Here is a 20,164-nt window from a genome sequence, read left to right as displayed (position 1 = left end):
GTAAAATGGCTACGTTGTCTCAGTCTGCATCAGGGAGTCATTCCATGTGTGTTGTGGTGGGTTTTCTAATGCAACATCCTTGACGTTAGACTCATTCCATTCCCAGATTTCATAACAAGTAAAACTGGACATGCATACAAACACATACACCTACCCAAGGCAGGCATACCTTGGAAAACTAACTTATTTCTTCTCCTTTTTGCCTCTTTCAATGTGTGCTGCATTTTGCTGCACAGATGGGAAGAGGTAAATGCCTGCATGTATTGCTATTATGCAGGTAGGTATGCCTTCCTGCACAAAGACATTCCTGCACACAACGCAGGCACCCTCGCAACATGTTGCACATGTGCCAGCCTTGATGCTAGTCAGCCATTAGGGTGGCAGCGTGGGGGCGAGGGGACAGGAATGCTCAGTTTTATGAATATAAGCAGCATTTGTGCCCTTTACCTGTGGTGCGGGGCAGCACTGCATGGTCCCTTGATTTGCTGCCCTGGTGCTGTATTATTGTACTTCTGCCCCTCTAGACATGGCTCTGCATATGGTCCTATGTGGTGGTACTATACATGCCTAACACCTGACTCTCCTTTCACCCACATTCCTTTTCTTAGCTTTGCATTCCAGATTTGGCTGCATGACACCACGGGAAACCCACTCTTGTAATGGTGCAAGGTGGCGTGCATTATCCAAATCTAGCTGGTGATGGTTCCTGGGTCCTGCCATGTTGTGATGTTACAGTCCAGAGGGACATAATCACTAGGAATTGGTGTAGGACAGCACCACAAGCCTTTATGCTGTGCTGCCATACACCAATTTGAAAGGGCAGAAATGAACCATATTGACAAGATAGGGTGCATTTCTGTCCTTTACCCCCACGTGGGCGAACAAATTGCTGCCTATCACCAATGCAGGCACACTTGCACCATGGTGCAAGTCTGCATTGTTGGCAGGATTTGTTTGTGCAGATTACAATCCAGAAAGACATTTTCCTCCTTCGATGTGCGCTGCAAGCTGCAAACTGCAAACATAGTAAAAGGTAACAACCAGTAGAAATGAAGATATTTTTCATTGTTGCACCTGGCCTGGGGAGGCGTACCATTTTGACACATTCCCAGGTTTCAAGATTTTTGAAAATCTGGGAGTTAGTCAAAACCCATAGGTGTTGCATGTGAACACCCACTGCAACATCCATGGTGCAGTGTGAGGCATGGCCTTGTAGATATGGGTCAGCAAAATGTGCAACACGTGCGTCACAAAAAATGATGCACCAGTGGTGTGAGCTTTTTTTTAGTATGCCTTTGAATCTTTTGCTTGGTATTGTGGGACTTGTAGCTATGGACCTGACATATTTGGTGCAATTGTCCCTTGTTGCCACTTACCCTGTATGTCTTGTTGGTACTCATGGGCTGCACTGTCCTGTCCTTCCACTCATGCCACCAAATCGTCTGCGATGACTGATGCCACTCCCTCCTCCAAAGCCATCAGATCCTCCTGGACCTCAGGCCCTTCTCCACCGGCGCGCACAATCCTCTTGACTTACCCAACACTGTTGATTTTATCTACTGTGGACTTCATTTGGCCTCTTTCTTCCCTAATGGCAATTTTGAGGTAACAAAGAGTTTATGTTCACACTTTGTCACATCTTTTACTATTATATGGTTCTCCTCCTCACTGAAATTCATCTTCCTCGTCCTCCTGGGCAGCAGGGCTGGTGCTGGGGGTGGCCTCCTTGGCAGCAGGGCTGGTGCTGGCGGTGGCCTCCTGGACAGCAGGGCTGTTGCTGGCGGTGGCCTCCTGGGCAGCGGGGATGATGGCGGTGGCCTCCTGGGCAGCGGAGCAGCGGAGATGAAGGGGGTGGCCTCCTGGGCAGCGGGGATGATGGTGGTCTCCTCCGCCGTGCTGCTCTTCCAAGACTTGTTGACTTTCTTGTGGCCCTTCCCCACCTTGGAAGGTTTCGCAGCTGACTCCACACTCCCACCTGTACCCTTGGGAGCTGCTTTGGTGGCTGGAATCTTCCCCCTCCTGCTGGACACTGGCCAACGTTTGATGCTTCACAGGTAGGGGACTGTCCATGCTGTGGCTCCGTGCCACACTGGGTGCCCTGCTGCCCGGTGCACTCCAGATTCCGGTGACTACAGGCACCACTGGTCTCGGAGATGTTGTGGCTGAGGTGCTAGGTTGGGACCTGGAGAGTCAGGCCCTAGGAGACTGACTGGGTGGGGGAGGTAAGGGAAAGAGGCCAAGGTTGGACAGGAAAAGTTTCTTGGGAACACTGGGACGGGTAGCTGGAGGGGGTTTGGGAGTGGAGGAAGAAGTTGTGGTTGTAGGAGGTGTTCGTTTGGTGACTTTGGGTGAAGGTGCATGCGCTGGAGGCTGTCGTGAGGCGGATGGCTGTTGGGTGGATGTGTGCCTGCGTTTGTGTATCGTGGGAGGTGGCGTCACAGACACACTGGGAGAGGACACAGGGGACGTGTGAATGGTAGTGGGGGTGGTGACTGCACGTGAGCGGGGTGTGGTGGTGTGTGTACTGGTGATGGAAGTAGTGGCTGTAGATGTAGTGCATGCAGGTGTGAGTGCGGACGAGACTGGGAGGGAGGAGGGAGACGAGGAGGAGGGGGACACAGTGGAGGCAGTGGATGTTGGTGTGTCTGCATGTGTGTGATGCTTGCGTGAGTGCCTGTGGGATGTGTGGTGCTTATGTTTGCCAGAGTTCCCTTATGTGTTGACGTGTGTGCATGCTGGTCTGAAGGTGTGCATGGGATAGGTAGAGGGGATTGGGTCTGGGTGGAGGAAGTTGGAGGGGGGAGGCTAGAGACAGGGACAATAGCTGCCATCAGTGCTGAAGCCAGAGTCTGAAAAGCTTGCTGAAGGGCCGCCTGACCAGAATGAATGCCCTCCAGGAATGTATTTGTTTGTTGCAACTGCCTTTCTACACCCTGGATGGCATTCAAAATGGTAGACTGCCCAACAGTGAGGGACCTGAGGAGGTCAATGGCCTCCTCACTGAGGGCAGCAGGGGTGACTGGGGCAGGGCCTGAGGTGCCTGGGGCGAAGGTGATGCCCACGCTCCTGGGTGAGAGGGCACGGGGCAAGGCTGAGGGGCTGCTGGGAGGGCGGTGCTGGTAGGGGGGGGTGGTGGCTGTACCTGTAGATGCGTGGGGCACAGATGTGGCCGCCACCACAAGGGAGCTCCCATCAGAGGACGAGTCCGTATCACTGGTCTCAGCTCCTGTCCCCGCCGTGGAGCTCCCCTCGCCCTCCGTCCCACTGGTGAACTCCGAGTCCGTTGTCTCGCCCTCCAGGGCCATGTGGGATGCAGCTCCCTCCTGCTCCGGTGCCACTGCTCCTCCGCCTGATGATGCTAATGCACACAAGAACAGGGAGACCACAAAAAGGGGGGGGCGACAGAAGAAAGACATGTTGAGTGGATGCATTACTGCTACCGTTGGCAGACATGACAGACACAGAAGCCCCCTGCACTACGCTGTGCACTTGAGCTCCACTGTTCAATCCCTGGGACATGGCCTACAAGGCTATGGCCAACATCTGCACACATGGATGACAACGGAGCCTGACTAGGTGTACTGTACACTGGTGTGGTGGGGTGCCACAGGGTCTGCCAGAACAAGGGGACCTAACTAGCACACTCGCCCTGGCCTAGGGAAACCCACAGCCCACCTCCCCCACCCAGACACCTCCACTGCACGCAAAATCAGCAGAATGAGAGTGTACTTGTGGCTGCTGTGATGCCCTCAAGCGCCCATCCAACTCCGGGTACGCCACCGCCAGGATCCTGAACATCGGGGGGTCATGGTGCGACAGGCACCCCTCCCACGTTGGGAGGCCATCCCCAGCTGGGCCTCTGCCGTCTTCTTGCTCCAGCGGCGAATGTCCTCCCATCTCTTACGGCAGTGAGTGCCCCGTCTGTGGTAAGGGTCCGGACGTCCTTGGCGATGGCACGCCAAATATCCTTTTTCTGGTGGGCGCTGACCTACATGAATTGTACAGGGGGAAAAGAAAAGTTATTACCAACTGCACCATCACAGTCATTGGCCCCCACCCTACCCTTGCCAAGTGGCACATGCACTCACCGTCGTTTCATGCACACCTCAATCTCCCCCCCCCCCATCTTTCATCCACCCCGCTCCACACAGGCATAGCCCATACAGCATGCTCCCAGTGTACTTACCTGTTTGTCTGGAGGACCGTAGCGTGTACTGGGGGACGACCCCATCCACGAGTTTATCCAACTCCTCCGATGTGAAGGCAGGGGCCCTTTCCCCAGACGCACGAGCCATTGTCTCTTCCAGACCGAGGTCACAGCAGCACTTGCAGTGTAGGTCCTCTCCTGTCGAAGATCAGGTATCGAGTGATTGAACAGATAGAAAATGGCAGTCACGTCCACGGTGGTGCGTACCCACCGCCGGCGTACATCGTCATTGGCTCCTGGGATCCATAGGGTCCAATGTTAACCAATGCAGAATTGCGCCACGGTCTTCGACCGCCTACCGCGACGGTGTACAACGCCAGCTCAGTTACCTCACATCCCATTGTTCCACTTTAGAGGTCAGGCAGCCGCCATTTCAGGGGCCCACATGGCTTAATTTTTAACTGCGTCACACATACCTAGCCTCAACACTCATACAGGCCAAATTTCGGATTATAAAATAAAAAAACTGTAATTTTCATACTTGTATAGCGCACTACTCACCCGTTAGGGTCTCAAGGCACTGTACGCATACCACTGTGGAAACTCTCCTGGCTTTTCCCTGTGAGGTGCCCACTCCTGGGGAACCTCCAAGGTGAAGCCAGGCATCCCAGCACTGCTGGGGCAGTTGTGGAGATTAAGCAAGCTATTGCCCTCAGTGGGACCCATGAATTAGATTAGGCACCAATGCGAGAATTATCAGGTCCAAGGAAATTGAGTCCCGGACCCGCCGAGGTGGGAATTGAACCCTAGTCCCGGGCCAGATTTCTGCATCAGGGTCTGCCACTCTAACCATTGAGCAACACTTCGCCACATGATTATGATTTGTGTTCTGTGTATGCTGTGGGTACGTACCTCTGAGTTGGTTGACTCTGTGCTCGCTGTTGTCCTTCATAGGCACCGTCCGCTGGGACATGTGAGGAGATGGCGGCATCCTCCGGTGTACAGACCGCTGGTGGACCTGTCGACAATGGAGGAAAGACACGTGATCATCACCTACAGGCTTGATCGTGCCACAGTCCTGGAACTGTGTGCCCAGCTGGAGCCAGACCTGATGTCAGCTATCCGCCATCTCACAGGAATCCCCCCTCTAGTGCAGGTGCTGTCAGTACTCCATTTCTTTGCAAGTGGGTCATTTCAAACAACAGTGGCCATAGCATTATGGATGTCCCAGCCTATGTTTTCCAACGTGTTGTCCAGAGTGTTGTCTGCCCTGCTGAAACACATGCGGAGCTACATCGTTTTCCCTCAGGTGGAGGATTTGCCTACAGTGAAAGGTGACTTCTATGCCCTGGGACATATCCCCAACATCATAGGTGCCATTGATGGGACACATGTGGCTTTGGTCCCCCCTGTAGGAGTGAACAGGTGTACAGAAACCGGAAGAGTTATCATTCGATGAATGTGCAGATGGTGTGTTTGGCCGACCAGTACATCTCCCATGTTAATGCCAAATTCCCTGGCTCAGTGCATGACGCTTACATCCTGCGGAATAGCAGCATCCCTTATGTGATGGGGCAACTCCAGAGGCACTGTGTGTGGCTTTTAGGTGAGCACCTGGAAGCAAGTCAGTGGGAATGGTTGTCTGTGTCTGGGGATATCCCTGCAGGTTAGTGTGTGTCTAACAGTTGTCCCTCGCCATTTGCAGGTGACTCTGGTTAGCCCAACCTGTCATGGCTACTGACCCCAGTGAGGAATCCCAGGACAAGGGCAGAGGAACGCTACAATGAGGCATATGGGCGAACTCGGTGGATTGTAGAGCGGACCTTCGGCCTCCTGAAGGCCAGGTTCAGGTGCCACCATATGACAGGTGGATCCCTATTCTACTCACCAAAGAAGGTGTACCAGATCATCATGGCCTGCTGTATGCTTCACAACTTAGCTGTGCGACGACAGGTGCCTTTTCTGCAGGAGGATGGTCCAGATGGCGGTATTGTTGCCGCTGTGAAGCCTGTGGACAGTGAAGACGAGGAAGCAGAAGAAGAGGACATCGACAACAGAAACTCGGTGATCCTGCAATATTTCCAGTGAGACACAGGTGAGAATACAAACCTGCTTACTACATGTTCTTTAACAATACTACCTCTCAACTGTCTGTCGTTTTCACCCAGTGTATGGTCACTGAGTTGTCACTTTCCCTTACGATTTCACAGATGTGGGTCCCACTGTGTGACATCTGCTTTGTTTCCTCATGGACTAGAGCTGTGTGACATAGGTATGTTGACATTACATTTGAAAGAGCATTTTGACACTAATTGCCAATACACTATTTCAAAATCACAGACTGACTCCAGATTGTTTTGTGCGTCAAGGGTGTTTATTTAAGTGCTCAATAGTGGAGGGGGTTGTAAAATGGTGAGGGGTGATGGTGGAGGAATGTCCATGGCAGAATCCAGTCTATTAGTCTCACAGGTGCATTGCCCAAATGGGCATAGGAAGTGGAGCTGGGGCAGTTTGAGGATGGACAGGGTGATAAAGTGGGACAGAAGGATGTCATTCAGGGTGGTCTCATTTCTAGGCGGGGGTCTTGGCATCGTTCTCTGTCTTTGTCCTGGATCTCAGGGACCGTTTGCGGGGTGGTTCACCCTCTGCAGGGGGTGGGGTGCTGGTGTGGTGGTCCTGTGGCGGTGCCTCCTGTTCACTAGCGCCGGCGGAGGTGGTGGGCAGTTCATCGTCCAGGCTAGTGTCAGGGGCCCCTTGTTGTGCCACATTGTCCCTCCTGGTTTTGAGGACTTCCTTCAGCACCCCTACGATGGTGCCCAGGGTGGAATTGATGGATCTGAGTTCCTCCCTGAAGCCCAAATACTGTTCCTCCTGCAGGCGCTGGGTCTCCTGAAGCTTGGCCAGTACCGATGCCATCGTCTCCTGGGAGTGGTGGTAGGCTCCCATGATGTTGGAGAGGGCCTCGTGGAGAGTGGGTTCCCTGGGCCTGTCCTCCCCCTGTCGCACAGCAGCCCTCTCAGTTCCCCTGTCTTCCTGGGCCTCCGTCCCCTGGACTGTGTGCCCACTGCCACTGCCCCCAAGTCCCTGTTGTTGTTGGGGTGGTGGGTTAGCCTGGGTTCCCTGTAGTGGTGGACACACTGCTGATTGACGTGTCCTGGGGACAGAGGTATGGGCCCACTGGGTGGGTGCTGTGCTGGTGTTTCCAGAGGGGGGAAGCTCTGTGGTGGCCTGTGACTGTGTCAGGGGAACCGACTGTCCAGAGGTCCCCGATGGGCCGGTCTGGTCATCTAGATCATGTTTGACAGAGCTGCTGTCATCACTGTGGGCCTCTTCTGTTGGGGGTGTGGACATGTGTGGACCCTCCTGTCCGGTGACGTTGGGTAGGAGTCCTGCAGGGGTATAAAAGGATGTTTATTACATCTGTGTGTGGCATGGTGTGCAATGGGTGGGTGACTGTGTACCCCATTGCTTGCATTCCTGTGTGGGTCCTTGTGTGGTGGTGGTTTAGGGGGGTGTATGGGTATGTGCAGTGGCCATGCTTTGGTGATGGGTGTCCATGCTTTGGTGTTGCATGCAGGGCTTGGTGTTAGGATGTGTGGTTTGTGATGTTGGGACATTTGTGAGGAGTTGGAGTGATGGGGGTGAGGGTGAGGGTGGGGGTATGTGATAGCATGCAAGTAGGGTGGGGGATGTAATAGTTAAGATTTGACTTACCAGAGTCCATTCCTCCATCTACTCCTGCGAGGCCCTCAGGATGCAGAATCTCCAAGACCTGATCCTCCCATGCCTCCCAGGGAACAGGAGGCAAGCTCTATCCAAGCTCTTGGAGAGCACTTCCTCACCACAGCAAGGGAACAGCAAGGCAGCAGGGCAACAGCAAGGCAGCAGTCCTTCAGAGAAAGCAGTCAGGTGAGTCCTTTGGGCAGCCAAGCAGTTCTTCTTGGCAGGATGCAGGTTCTGGTTACAAGTTTCTTCTCCAGGAAGTGTCTGAGGTGGTTGGGCAGAGGCCCTGTTTTATACCCAAATGTGCCTTTGAAGTGGGGGAAACTTCAAAGAGTGGCTTAGAAGTTCACCAGGTCCCCTTTCAGTTCAATCCTGTCTGCCAGGGTCCCAGTAGGGGGTGTGGCAGTCCTTTGTGTGAGAGCAGGCCCTCCACCCTCCCAGCCCAGGAAGACCCATTCAAAATGCAGATGTATGCAAGTGAGGCTGAGTACCCTGTGTTTGTGGTGTGTCTGAGTGAATGCAGAATGAGCTGTCAACTAAACCCAGCCAGACGTGGATTGTAAAGTACAGAAAGATTTAAGTGCAGAGAAGAAGAGTTACTTACCTTCAGTAACGACTTTTCTGGTGGATACATTAGCTACCTGTGGATTCCTCACCTAATGAATACTCCCATGGCGCCAGCATTCGACGGAAATCTTCTTACTAGTCTCTGCACGTCCACGAGGACGTCACTCTAGCCCACGCGACGCCGTCTGACGTCATACAGGCAATAAGAGGTCCTCGACGACGTGCGGACGTCAGTACCAATCATTTTTTACGTGCATGAGAACAACCAGGCAATGCAATGAAAGAGCAAGGCAACATCCCATTACATTGTAAAAATACACAACATTGCATGAATAACTGTAAATCTTTTATATATATATATAACTCTCTCTTTTTTAAATATATATACACATCAAGTATATACACAAAGATATATACATATATACATATATAAATATAATATATACAACATCTATTGCACCCTCAAAGACCAAGAGGAGCGTACTCAAGGATTACTTGGTAAGACCAGAAAGGCAACGGGGAGGCGGGTGGGACCGTGAGGAATCCACAGGTAGCTAATGTATCCACCAGAAAAGTCGTTACCGAAGGTAAGTAACTTCTGATGGATACAACTACCTGTGGATTCCTCACCTAATGAATAGAGTCCCAAAGCAGTACCACGCCCGGCGGTGGGTGCCTAAATGGTCAAACCAAGAAATCCTGCAGCACTGACCGTGCAAAATGGCCGTCCCTTCTAACCTCAGAATCCAAACAGTAATGTTTTGCAAAAGTGTGAAGGGACGACCAAGTTGCGGCCTTGCAGATGTCGACCACAGGAACACCTCTGGCCAAGGCCGAAGTGGCCGACTTAGCTCTGGTGGAATGAGCTCTAATGCCCTCAGGAGGATCCTTCTTTGCCAAAGAGTAACAGATTTTAATGCAAAGAACAACCCACCTGGATAGTGTTCTCTTGTGGACTGCCTTTCCTCTCCTCTTGCCCACGTATCCAATAAACAGCTGATCCTCCAGCCTGAAATCCTTTGTTCTATCAATAAAGAAGCTCAACGCTCTCTTTGGGTCCAGACGGTGCAGTCTTTCTTCCTCTTTGGAAGGATGAGGCGGAGGATAGAACTTGGACAAAGTAATTGCCTGAGCCAAATGGAAGGGTGAAACAACCTTCGGGAGGAAAGCAGCCTTGGTCCTCAACACCACCTTATCCCCATAAAAAGTTGCATAAGGGGGCTTTACTGATAAGGCCTGCAACTCACTCACTCTCCTTGCTGATGTTATAGCTATCAGGAAGACTGTTTTTAAAACCAAATACCTTAAGGGGCAAGAATGCATAGGTTCAAAAGGTGACCCCATAAGGAAAGTCAGGACCAAGGACAAATCCCATTGCGGCATAACGAATGACTTTGGAGGATATTTATTTAGAAGACCTTTCAAGAATCTAATAACAATAGGGGATTTAAATAAAGATGGTTGGTCTGGAAGACATATGAAGGCTGACAAGGCCGATAAATAACCCTTAATGGTAGCCACTGCACAACCTTTCTGCGCTAGAGACAGAGCAAAAGACAAAACGTCCGATAGATGAGCATGCAAAGGATCAATCTGCCTCTCTCCACACCACGCAACAAATTTAGACCATCTATTAGCGTAGATAGATTTAGTGGAGTGTCGCCTGGCCGCTAATATAACATCCACTACCTCAGGCGGGAGAGAGAAGGAACTCAGGTTGCCCCGTTCAATCTCCAGGCATGTAGGTGCAGACTCTGGAGGTTGGGGTGTAGAACCTGCCCTGCGACTGCGAGAGGAGGTCTGCCCTGAAAGGGAGACGGAGCGGAGGGCACATTGAGAGTTGGAGAAGGTCGGAGTACCATACCCTCCTTGGCCAATCCGGAGCTATTAGGATGACTAGAGCCCGGTCCTGGCGAATCTTCCTCAATACTCGAGGAATCAAGGGTATGGGAGGAAACGCGTAAAGCAACTGGACGCACCAGGTTATTTGAAACGCGTCCCCCAACGCTCCCTGCATCGGATACTGGAGGCTGCAGAATAACGGACAATGCGCGTTCTCTCGAGTGGCAAACAGATCTATCCGAGGAAACCCCCACCTCTGGAAGATTAAACAGACTTGATCTGGATGGAGACGCCACTCGTGGTCTGCCGAGAAATGGCGACTGAGACTGTCCGCACGCACGTTCAAGACTCCGGCCAGATGGTTTGCTATCAAGCAAATCTGATGGTCCTTTGCCCAGGACCATAGTCGAAGAGCTTCTCTGCAGAGAAGGTACGACCCCACTCCTCCCTGCTTGTTTATGTACCACATCGTGGTAGTATTGTCCGTTAGGACCTGTACCGACTGACCACGAAGGGAAGGGAGGAAGGCCTTGAGAGCCAGACGTACAGCCCGTAACTCTAACAGATTGATGTGAAACATCTGTTCCTCTGGAGACCAAAGACCTTTGATCTCCAGATCCCCCAGATGAGCTCCCCACCCTAGAGTGGAAGCATCCGTTATGACTGTGGCCACTGGTGGCGACTGCTGGAACGGCTTTCCTTGTGAAAGATTGTTGCTTGCAATCCACCACTTCAAATCCACAGCAGCATCTCTGGAGATCTTGACAGTACCCTCTAGATCCCCTTTGTGTTGGGACCACTGCCTTCGGAGGCACCACTGAAGAGCCCTCATGTGCCAGCGAGCATGCGTGACCAACAGAATGCAGGAGGCAAACAGACCGAGCAGACGAAGGACCTTGAGGACTGGAACTACCGCTCCATTTCGAAACATTGGAACCAAATCCTGAATATCTTGAATCCGCTGAGGCGGAGGAAAGGCCCGACCCAATGTTGTATCCAGTACTGCCCCTATGAACAGGAGGCGCTGAGAGGGCTCTAGGTGAGATTTGGGCTCGTTCACCGAAAAACCCAGGTCGAACAACAACTGGGTTGTTGACTGCAGATGATGCGACACAATCTCCGGGGACTTGGCTTTGATCAACCAGTCGTCCAAGTAAGGGAATACTTCTATCCCCTTCCTTCTGAGTTCTTCTTGGACTGCGCCTCTTGTTTCTTAGAATCTCTGTCTCCAGGCACCGTCGGGAAAGAACCAGGCGCTGACTTGGATGAACAGGAGGCCTGCACCACCAAGCTCTCCGGCGTAGGGTGCCTAGATAGAAAACCAGGGTCAGTCGGAGCCGCCCGATACCTCCTGGCCACGGCTCTGTAAACTGCTGGGGAAGATGCCGGCCTCTTCCACACCTCTAACACCGGATCCAGCAGAGCGTCATTAAATGGCAAAAGAGGCTCCGCCGCAGCTGAGGCCGGATGTAACACCTCTGTTAAAAGGTTTTGTTTAGCCTCCACCACCGGCAAAGGCAGGTCCAAAAAACTAGCTGCCTTCCGTACCACTGCATGAAAGGAAGCAGCCTCCTCAGTATATTCTCCCGGGGACGAAAGATCCCACTCAGGGGATGTGTCCAGCCCACTGGCCGACTCCAGACCACGCAGCCCATCACCCGAGTCCTCTAGCTCTCCTTCCTCCAGGGCTCGTTGGTACTCCTGCTCCTCTAATACACGGAGAGCACGTCTCCTCGAATGAAGTCGTTGTTCAATACGCGGAGTCGACAATGCCTCCGCCGAAGTCGAAGATCGGCGCCGATCTTCAGAAGCCACCGACGCCGCGTCCGGCGCCACAGGTAACTTCGGCGCCGACGAAAGAGCAGCTGAAGCAGATGGACCCACCGGAGTCACAGGCCGAAATCCCGACGTCGACGGGATGGAAATCCCCGGGGCCAATCCTTCTGAAGCCACCGGCGCCGACACTGGCGCCGAGCCCACATTCCCAAAAGGGAGAAAGGGCATAAAGGGTGCCGGCCGAAGAGGCGCAGGATCACCCAAAGAAAAGGCCAAAGGCCCAGCCTGAGCACCCCCTCAAGCCATCTGTTGGAAGATGGCATACATCGCATTCAAGAATGCGGAACTATCGGCTCCAGGGGTGGGAAAAGCCGGATACTGAGGTGCCTGTCTCGGAGGCGACCCCGACGCCGGCCTCGACGTCTGCGCCGGAAAAAACACCTGAGGCTCCAATACCTCAATCAGCGACGCCTGTCCAGGTGAAGTTGGAGACGCCGGAGAGGGCAACGGCGTCGAAGGATGCGGCGTAACCGTGGGACTAATCTCCCATGTCCTTCGGCGCCGATCCGAAGACCTGGAACGAGTCTCCTTCGAATGACGCCGAGATTCTCTACGGCGCCGGGAGTCTCGATGACGCCGATGTCTTGGAGAAGAAGACTTCTTGTGATGCTTCTCCTTCGATTTTGCCATAAACAGCTTCGCCTCACGTTCTTTGAGGGCCTTCGGATTCATGTGCTGGCATGAATCACAAGTCGAGACGTCGTGGTCGGAGCTCAAACACCAAAGGCAATCGGAATGAGGATCCGTCACCGACATCTTGCCTCCACACTCACGACAAGGCTTGAATCCAGACTTTCTCTGCGACATTATTACCACAGCGAAAGGCTACGCAGCAAAAATACACTGTAACCACAAAAGTAACAGTTGCTCCCTTGAAGATAACCGTTTCGAATGCACGGAAAAAAGGGAACTGACGTCCGCACGTCGTCGAGGACCTCTTATTGTCTGTATGACGTCAGACGGCGTTGCGTGGGCTAGAGTGACGTCCTCGTCGACGTGCAGAGAGTAGTAAGAAGATTTCCGTCGAATGCTGGCGCCATGGGAGTATTCATTAGGTGAGGAATCCACAGGTAGTTGTATCCATCAGAAATGCTCACTTTCTAAAAGTGGTAATTCTAAAATAGTAATATTAAATCCAACTTCACCAGTCAGCAGGATTTTGTATTACCATTCTGGCCATACTAAATATGATCTTCCTACTCCTTTCAGATCAGCAGCTACCACTTCAATAATGTATGAGGGCAGCCCCAATGTTAGTCTATGAAGGGAGCAGGCCTCACAGTAGTGTAAAAACGAATTTAGGAGTTTTACACTACCAGGACATGTAAACTACACAGGTACATGTCCTGCCTTTTACCCACACAGCACCCTGCTCTAGGGGTTACCTAGGGCGCACCTTAGGGGTGACTTATATGTAGAAAAAGGGGAGTTTTAGGCTTGGCAAGTACTTTTAAATGCCAAGTCGAAGTGGCAGTGAAACTGCACACACAGGCCTTGCAATGGCAGGCCTGAGACAAGGTTAAGGGGCTACTTAAGTGGGTGGCACAACCAGTGCTGCAGGCCCACTATTAGCATTTAATCTACAGGCCCTGGGCACATACAGTGCACATTACTAGGGTCTTATAAGTAAATTAAATAGTCCAATTGGGTATGATCCAATGTTATCATGTTTAAAGGGAGAGAGCTTATGCACTTTAGCACTGGTTAGCAGTGGTAAAGTGCGCAGAGTCTAAAACCCAGCAAAAACAGTGTCCAGAAAGTGGAGGGAGGCAGGCAAAAAGTTAGGGGTGACCACCCTAAGGCTGTCAGGTCTAACATGTGTCCCCCCCCAGCTGAAAGTGGGGAGAGCTACCCAACCTCCTGGGAGCTCTCATCGCTAAGGCGGAAGTATCTCTAGAGACCATCAGCGTTGGCGTGGTCAATCCCCGGGCGATGTTCCACGTAAAGTCCATACCCTGTAGGGAAATGGACCACCTCAAGAGTTTTGGATTCTCACCCCTCATCTGCATGAGCCATCTGAGGGGCCTGTGGTCTGTCTGAACCTGGAAGTGAGTCCCAAACATTTAGGGTCTTAACTTCTTCAGGTCCCAGACCACAGCAAATGCTTCTCTCTCAATAGCACTCCACCTCTGTTCCTGTGGTAATAGCCTTCTGCTAATAAAGGCTACTGGTTGGTTTGAGCCCTCCTCATTTAGCTGTGCTAGAACAGCCCCTATGCCATGCTCTGAAGCGTCTGTCTGCACAATAAATTCCTGGGAGTAGTCAGGGGCCTTGAGCACAGGGGCCGTCCACATGGCTTCCTTCAGAGAATCAAAGGATTTCTGACAAGCCTCTGTCCAATTCACCAACCTAGGCTGTTTCTTGGAAGTAAGTTCTGCCAAGGGTGACACAATGGTACCATAGCCCTTGACGAATCTGCAGTAGTCTCCAGTGAGGCCTAAAAAGGCTCTCACCTCAGTCTGTGTTCTAGGTGGTTGCCAGGCCTTGATAGTTTCAATCTTCGCCTGAAGTGGCTGCACCTTGCCACCACCTACTAGGTGTCCGAAGTACACCACAGAACCCTGCCCAATCTGGCACTTACTAGCCTTGATGGTCAGGCATGCCTGTCGCAGAGCCTGAAGCACCTCCTTGAGGTGGAGCAGGTGTTCCTCCCAGCTGGAACTGTAGACAGCTATGTCGTCCAGGTAGGCAGCACAGTAGGCATCCTTGCCAGCTAGGACCCCGTTAACCAACCGTTGGAAGGTGGCGGGGGCATTTTTCAACCCAAATGGCATCACCCGGAACTGGTAATGGCCATCAGGTGTGGAAAATGCTGATCTCTCTTTAGCCTCCTCAGTCAGGGTGATCTACCAGTACCCTGAAGTAAGATCAAACGTACTCAGGAACTTGGTAGCGCCTAGTCTGTCAACGAGCTCACCAGCTCGGGGGATGGGGTGAGCATCAGTCCGTGTGACTGAGTTGAAACCCCGGTAGTCCACGCAGAACCGGAGTTCTGGCTTGGCACCAGGGGCAGCAGCTTTAGGGACCAGCACCACAGGGCTGGCCCAGGGACTGCTGGATTTCTCAATAACCCCTAAGGTCCACATCTTGGAGACCTCCCCCTTGATGCTGGCCTTGACCTTATCCGATAACCTAGAAATGTTGTTCTTTACAGGGGGACTTTCTTCAGTGTCAATATCATGAACACATAAATGGGTAAGTCTAGGAGTAAGGGAGAACAGGGAAGAGAACTGTTCTAACAGCTCATAGCAGTCTCCTTTGTGGTTTAGAGTCAGGGAGTCAGATAGAATGACACCCCCCACGGACCCATCACCTTCTTTTGCAGAGAGGAGGTCGGGGAGAGGTTCACTCTCCTCTTCCATGCCCTCATCTGTGACCAGGAGCATACTGACCTCAGACCTCTCAACCAGAGTGGCCTTCCGGTCGTACCACTCCTTCATCACCTCTTGACTGGCCTCAAGGTTATCTTTGGCCTGCTTCCAGAAGCATTGGGTTTGGTTGCTTAAGGCCAGCATGTGGCTGACCACATCCTGGGGAGGTGTCTTGGGAGCTTTCTCCCAGCCCTCTTTAACAATGCTTACGGGTCCCCTGACAGGGTGACCATAGAGAAGCTCAAAGGGGCTGAACCCCACCCCTTTCTGGGGCACCTCTCTGTAAGCAAACAACAGGCATGGTAAGAGGACATCCCACTTATGCCTCATGGCTTCGGTCAGGCCACTAACCATGCCCTTCAGGGTCTTGTTGAATCTCTCAGCAAGCCCATTGGATTGAGGATGATAAGGGGTGGTAAACCAGTAGGTCACCCCACATGGACTTCATGTACGCAGACATGAAGTTTGTGCCCCTGTCAGACACAACCTCCTTAGGTAATCCCACAACAACAGGGCTCTGGACACCACCGTTGCAGTCACTGTTCTCAGAGGAATTGCCACTGGATAGCGGATGGCATGGCCCACCAACACCAGGATAAACCTGTTGCCTAAGGCAGTTTTGGGATCCAAGGGACCAACAATGTCGATGCCCACCCTTTCAAAGGGGGTTCCAATGACGGGGAGTGGGAGCAGGGGACCCTTAAGCTGTTTCCCTGTCTCACCACTAGCCTGGCAGGTGGGGCAAACTCTGCAGAAATTATCTGAGACTATCCTCATTCTGGGCCAGTGGAAGTTGGTGACAAGCCTGTTAAAGGTCTTGTCTTGGCCCAGGTGTCCTGCCAGGGGGATGTTGTGAGCCAGACCCAGTAAGAAGGCCTGGTAACACTGGGGGACCACCAGCACATGGGCTGCCCCAGGACCTGGAACCTTAGGCTCACTGTAAAGGAGATCATTCTCCCAGTAAATATGGTGAGTGCCAGAGACGTCACCTACTGCTTGGGCTGTGGCCTGTCGCCTCAGACCCTCAAGGGTGGGGAATTCCTTCTGCGCCTCGCAGAATTCTGCCCTTGTTGGCCCATCCTCTACTTGCCAGCCAGCAAGTTCAGGTAGGGTACCCAGGTCAGCTATGTCCTCCCCAGTTGGCTCAGGGGCCTCCTCCTCCTCAGGGGCCCCATCCACCACCGTGGGAACATTTGAGGCGGGTTTCCCGCGCCTCTTGTCCTTCCTCTTTGCAGCTGTCTGGGCCATTGTTCCAGGCTCCAGGCGCCCTTGACTCCCTTCCCGGGCAGCCATGGACCGTGTGGTCATGCAGACCCACTCAGGCAAACCTAACATCTCCAGGTGGGATCTGAGCTCCACCTCTTTCCAGGCAGTATGCTCAAGATCATTGCCTAACAGACAATCTACAGGCATGGCAGGACTCACAGCTACTTTCAGAGTACCAGAGACCCCCCCCACTCAAAGGGAACCAGAGCCACTGGTAGGTAACTCTCACGTTTGTCAGCGACTATGACCTGGTGGAATGTATTTGGGACTATATGCTCTGATGACACCAGCTGACTCTTGACAGTAGTCATGCTGGCTCCTGTGTCACGCAGAGCCTCCACCCTTTGCCCATCAATGGTGACCCACTGCCTATACTTGGAAGTATTTTGTGGCATGTGGGCATTGGGCACCATTTCTCTTTCTCCTAGGGATACTAGGGAAACCTCTGCCTGCTCCCCAAAGCTATCTGGGTCTGTCTCCCACTCGAGCGCTACACTAGTCAACCCAGGTGTCTGTCCGGTAGTGGACGGTGCTCTCTTGGAACACGGGGAGTCGCCCTTAGAGTGACCATGCTGGTAGCACTCTAAGCATTTGGGGATGAATTTCCCTGATGATTTATCAAAATACCCTGTCTTTTTCCCAAATCTGGAAGAGGAATAGTTGCCACCCCCTCCCTGGGAATTCTTTTGGGGACCTTTTGAGAGTTCCTTATCTGTAAGTTTATCTCCCCCCTCTTTCTTCTGTTGGGAACCCTGATCACCTTTGTGGGTGTCCCCCCCATATACCCTTCGGGACACTCTGGTGCTAACCCAGAGGTCCGCCTCCTCAGCAAGCTTCCTGGGTACAGTCAGCTTACTATCTACCAAGTGCTGGTGCAACTCTGTAAAAGTATCACTGAGCATATGCTTTCTCAGAATCAAGTCATAAAACCCTTTGTAAACCCTTTGTAATCATCTACTTTGCTGCCCTGCACCCATCCATTCAGTGACTTACTGGAAAAGTCAAAGAAATCTACCCATGTTTGTGTGGATTGTTTGGTGCTCAGGGGTCAGCCCAAACTTGGCAAGTAATATGGTTTTCTGAAGTGGGTATGTGTTTCGATCCTTAGGATCCAGTGTGAGAAGTGTGTCCCTCCCCAGTATTGGCACATAACTCCACATAGATGTACCCCACTGCCCTTCAGGAACCTCATGAGCCTCTAGTGCAACTTCATAAGCAGCTAGCCACTTATCTATGTCATCTCCCACCACAAAATTGGGCACCACATTTTTGGGTTCTCCAGCAGGTCCTGTCTGTATGCTGTCACCATTACTGCTGGACTCAGACTGTCTTGATCTCCAGCTCCTTGAGACTCAGTTCATGAGCCAACAAAAGTTTCTTTTCAGCCAAGGCTCTCTCAGCTGCAGCTTCAGCTCTCTCAGCTTCAATCTGCTTGGCTGCTCTTTCAGCTTCTGCTTGTTTGGCTTCTCTTTCTGCCATCCTTTCCTCCTGTTGAGCCTCAATTTTTAATTTTGCCATTTGCAATTGAAACTCTCTCTCCTCTCTCCTTTCCTCTGCGGTCAGGCTTTGATCAGAGACACAGCTCCCTGGTTTGGCAGGGGGCACAATTGCAGTGGTAACATTATCCATTAATGGAAAGAAACCCTCTGAGGGGCCATCCTCTGGACCCTCCTCCTCAGCATCCTCCTCTGAATGGGCTTCTGCCCAGGCCCTCAGCGCCATTTGAAATACCTCCTCTCTGGAAGCACCTTGGGTGGGCACTCCCATATCCCTGCAGAACCTTTTCAGCTGTTTGACAGTATATGTCTCCAACAGGGCTAGGTCAAAATCTCCTCCTTGAGACCCAGCCTGAGACATGCTGAGTGAGGATTTCAGTCAAAAATTTACAAAAAAAAACGGATTAGCAAAAAGAGATAAAAAATCAAGTTGACCTTCAACTGTGGGTAGGTAGTGGAATACTTAGATACTGTATGTCACTGCACAAATACAAGTCCTATCCTCACACAAAAAAAGGGAGCACACTGCCTCACACTCCAGCATAAAATAGCCCCTATGCATCATGGTAAATGCAGTCATTTGATTTAAATATAGAGAAATTTTTCAAAAAGTCTTTCACCTTAAGTAGGTGCAGCAAGTGCTGTATCTCTGGACACGTGTTTCTGGCTTTCGGCCGTCATCAGCAGAGAGAAAATATATCTGAAGGGGTTGCTTGAAGTGCCACCGAATGTCTTCACAGGTTTTTGTACCACTCAGTAGGCGAACATGTGCATCACCAGAGCTCGTCAGCTCGTAGGCTCACGGGAGCCGTCAATTAGACACACAAAAAAAGGGAGCACACTGCCTCACACTCCAGCATAAAATAGCCCCTATGCATCATGGTAAATGCAGTCATTTGATTTAAATATAGAGAAATTTTTCAAAAAGTCTTTCACCTTAAGTAGGTGCAGCAAGTGCTGTATCTCTGGACACGTGTTTCTGGCTTTCGGCCGTCATCAGCAGAGAGAAAATATATCTGAAGGGGTTGCTTGAAGTGCCGCCGAATGTCTTCACAGGTTTTTGTACCACTCAGTAGGCGAACAGGTGCATCCCCAGAGCTCGTCAGCTCGTAGGCTCACGGGAGCCGTCAATTAGACACACAAAAAAAGGGAGCACACTGCCTCACACTCCAGCATAAAATAGCCCCTATGCATCATGGTAAATGCAGTCATTTGATTTAAATATAGAGAAATTTTTCAAAAAGTCTTTCACCTTAAGTAGGTGCAGCAAGTGCTGTATCTCTGGACACGTGTTTCTGGCTTTCGGCCGTCATCAGCAGAGAGAAAATATATCTGAAGGGGTTGCTTGAAGTGCCGCCGAATGTCTTCACAGGTTTTTGTACCACTCAGTAGGCGAACAGGTGCATCACCAGAGCTCGTCAGCTCGTAGGCTCACGGGAGCCGTCAATTAGACACACAAAAAAAGGGAGCACACTGCCTCACACTCCAGCATAAAATAGCCCCTATGCATCATGGTAAATGCAGTCATTTGATTTAAATATAGAGAAATTTTTCAAAAAGTCTTTCACCTTAAGTAGGTGCAGCAAGTGCTGTATCTCTGGACACGTGTTTCTGGCTTTCGGCCGTCATCAGCAGAGAGAAAATATATCTGAAGGGGTTGCTTGAAGTGCCGCCGAATGTCTTCACAGGTTTTTGTACCACTCAGTAGGCGAACAGGTGCATCACCAGAGCTCGTCAGCTCGTAGGCTCACGGGAGCCGTCAATTAGACACACAAAAAAAGGGAGCACACTGCCTCACACTCCAGCATAAAATAGCCCCTATGCATCATGGTAAATGCAGTCATTTGATTTAAATATAGAGAAATTTTTCAAAAAGTCTTTCACCTTAAGTAGGTGCAGCAAGTGCTGTATCTCTG

This window comes from Pleurodeles waltl, chromosome 10 (genome assembly GCF_031143425.1).
Source record: "Pleurodeles waltl isolate 20211129_DDA chromosome 10, aPleWal1.hap1.20221129, whole genome shotgun sequence".
In the NCBI taxonomy this organism is placed as follows: Eukaryota; Metazoa; Chordata; class Amphibia; order Caudata; family Salamandridae; genus Pleurodeles; species Pleurodeles waltl.
Note: the sequence above shows the minus strand (reverse complement) of the source record.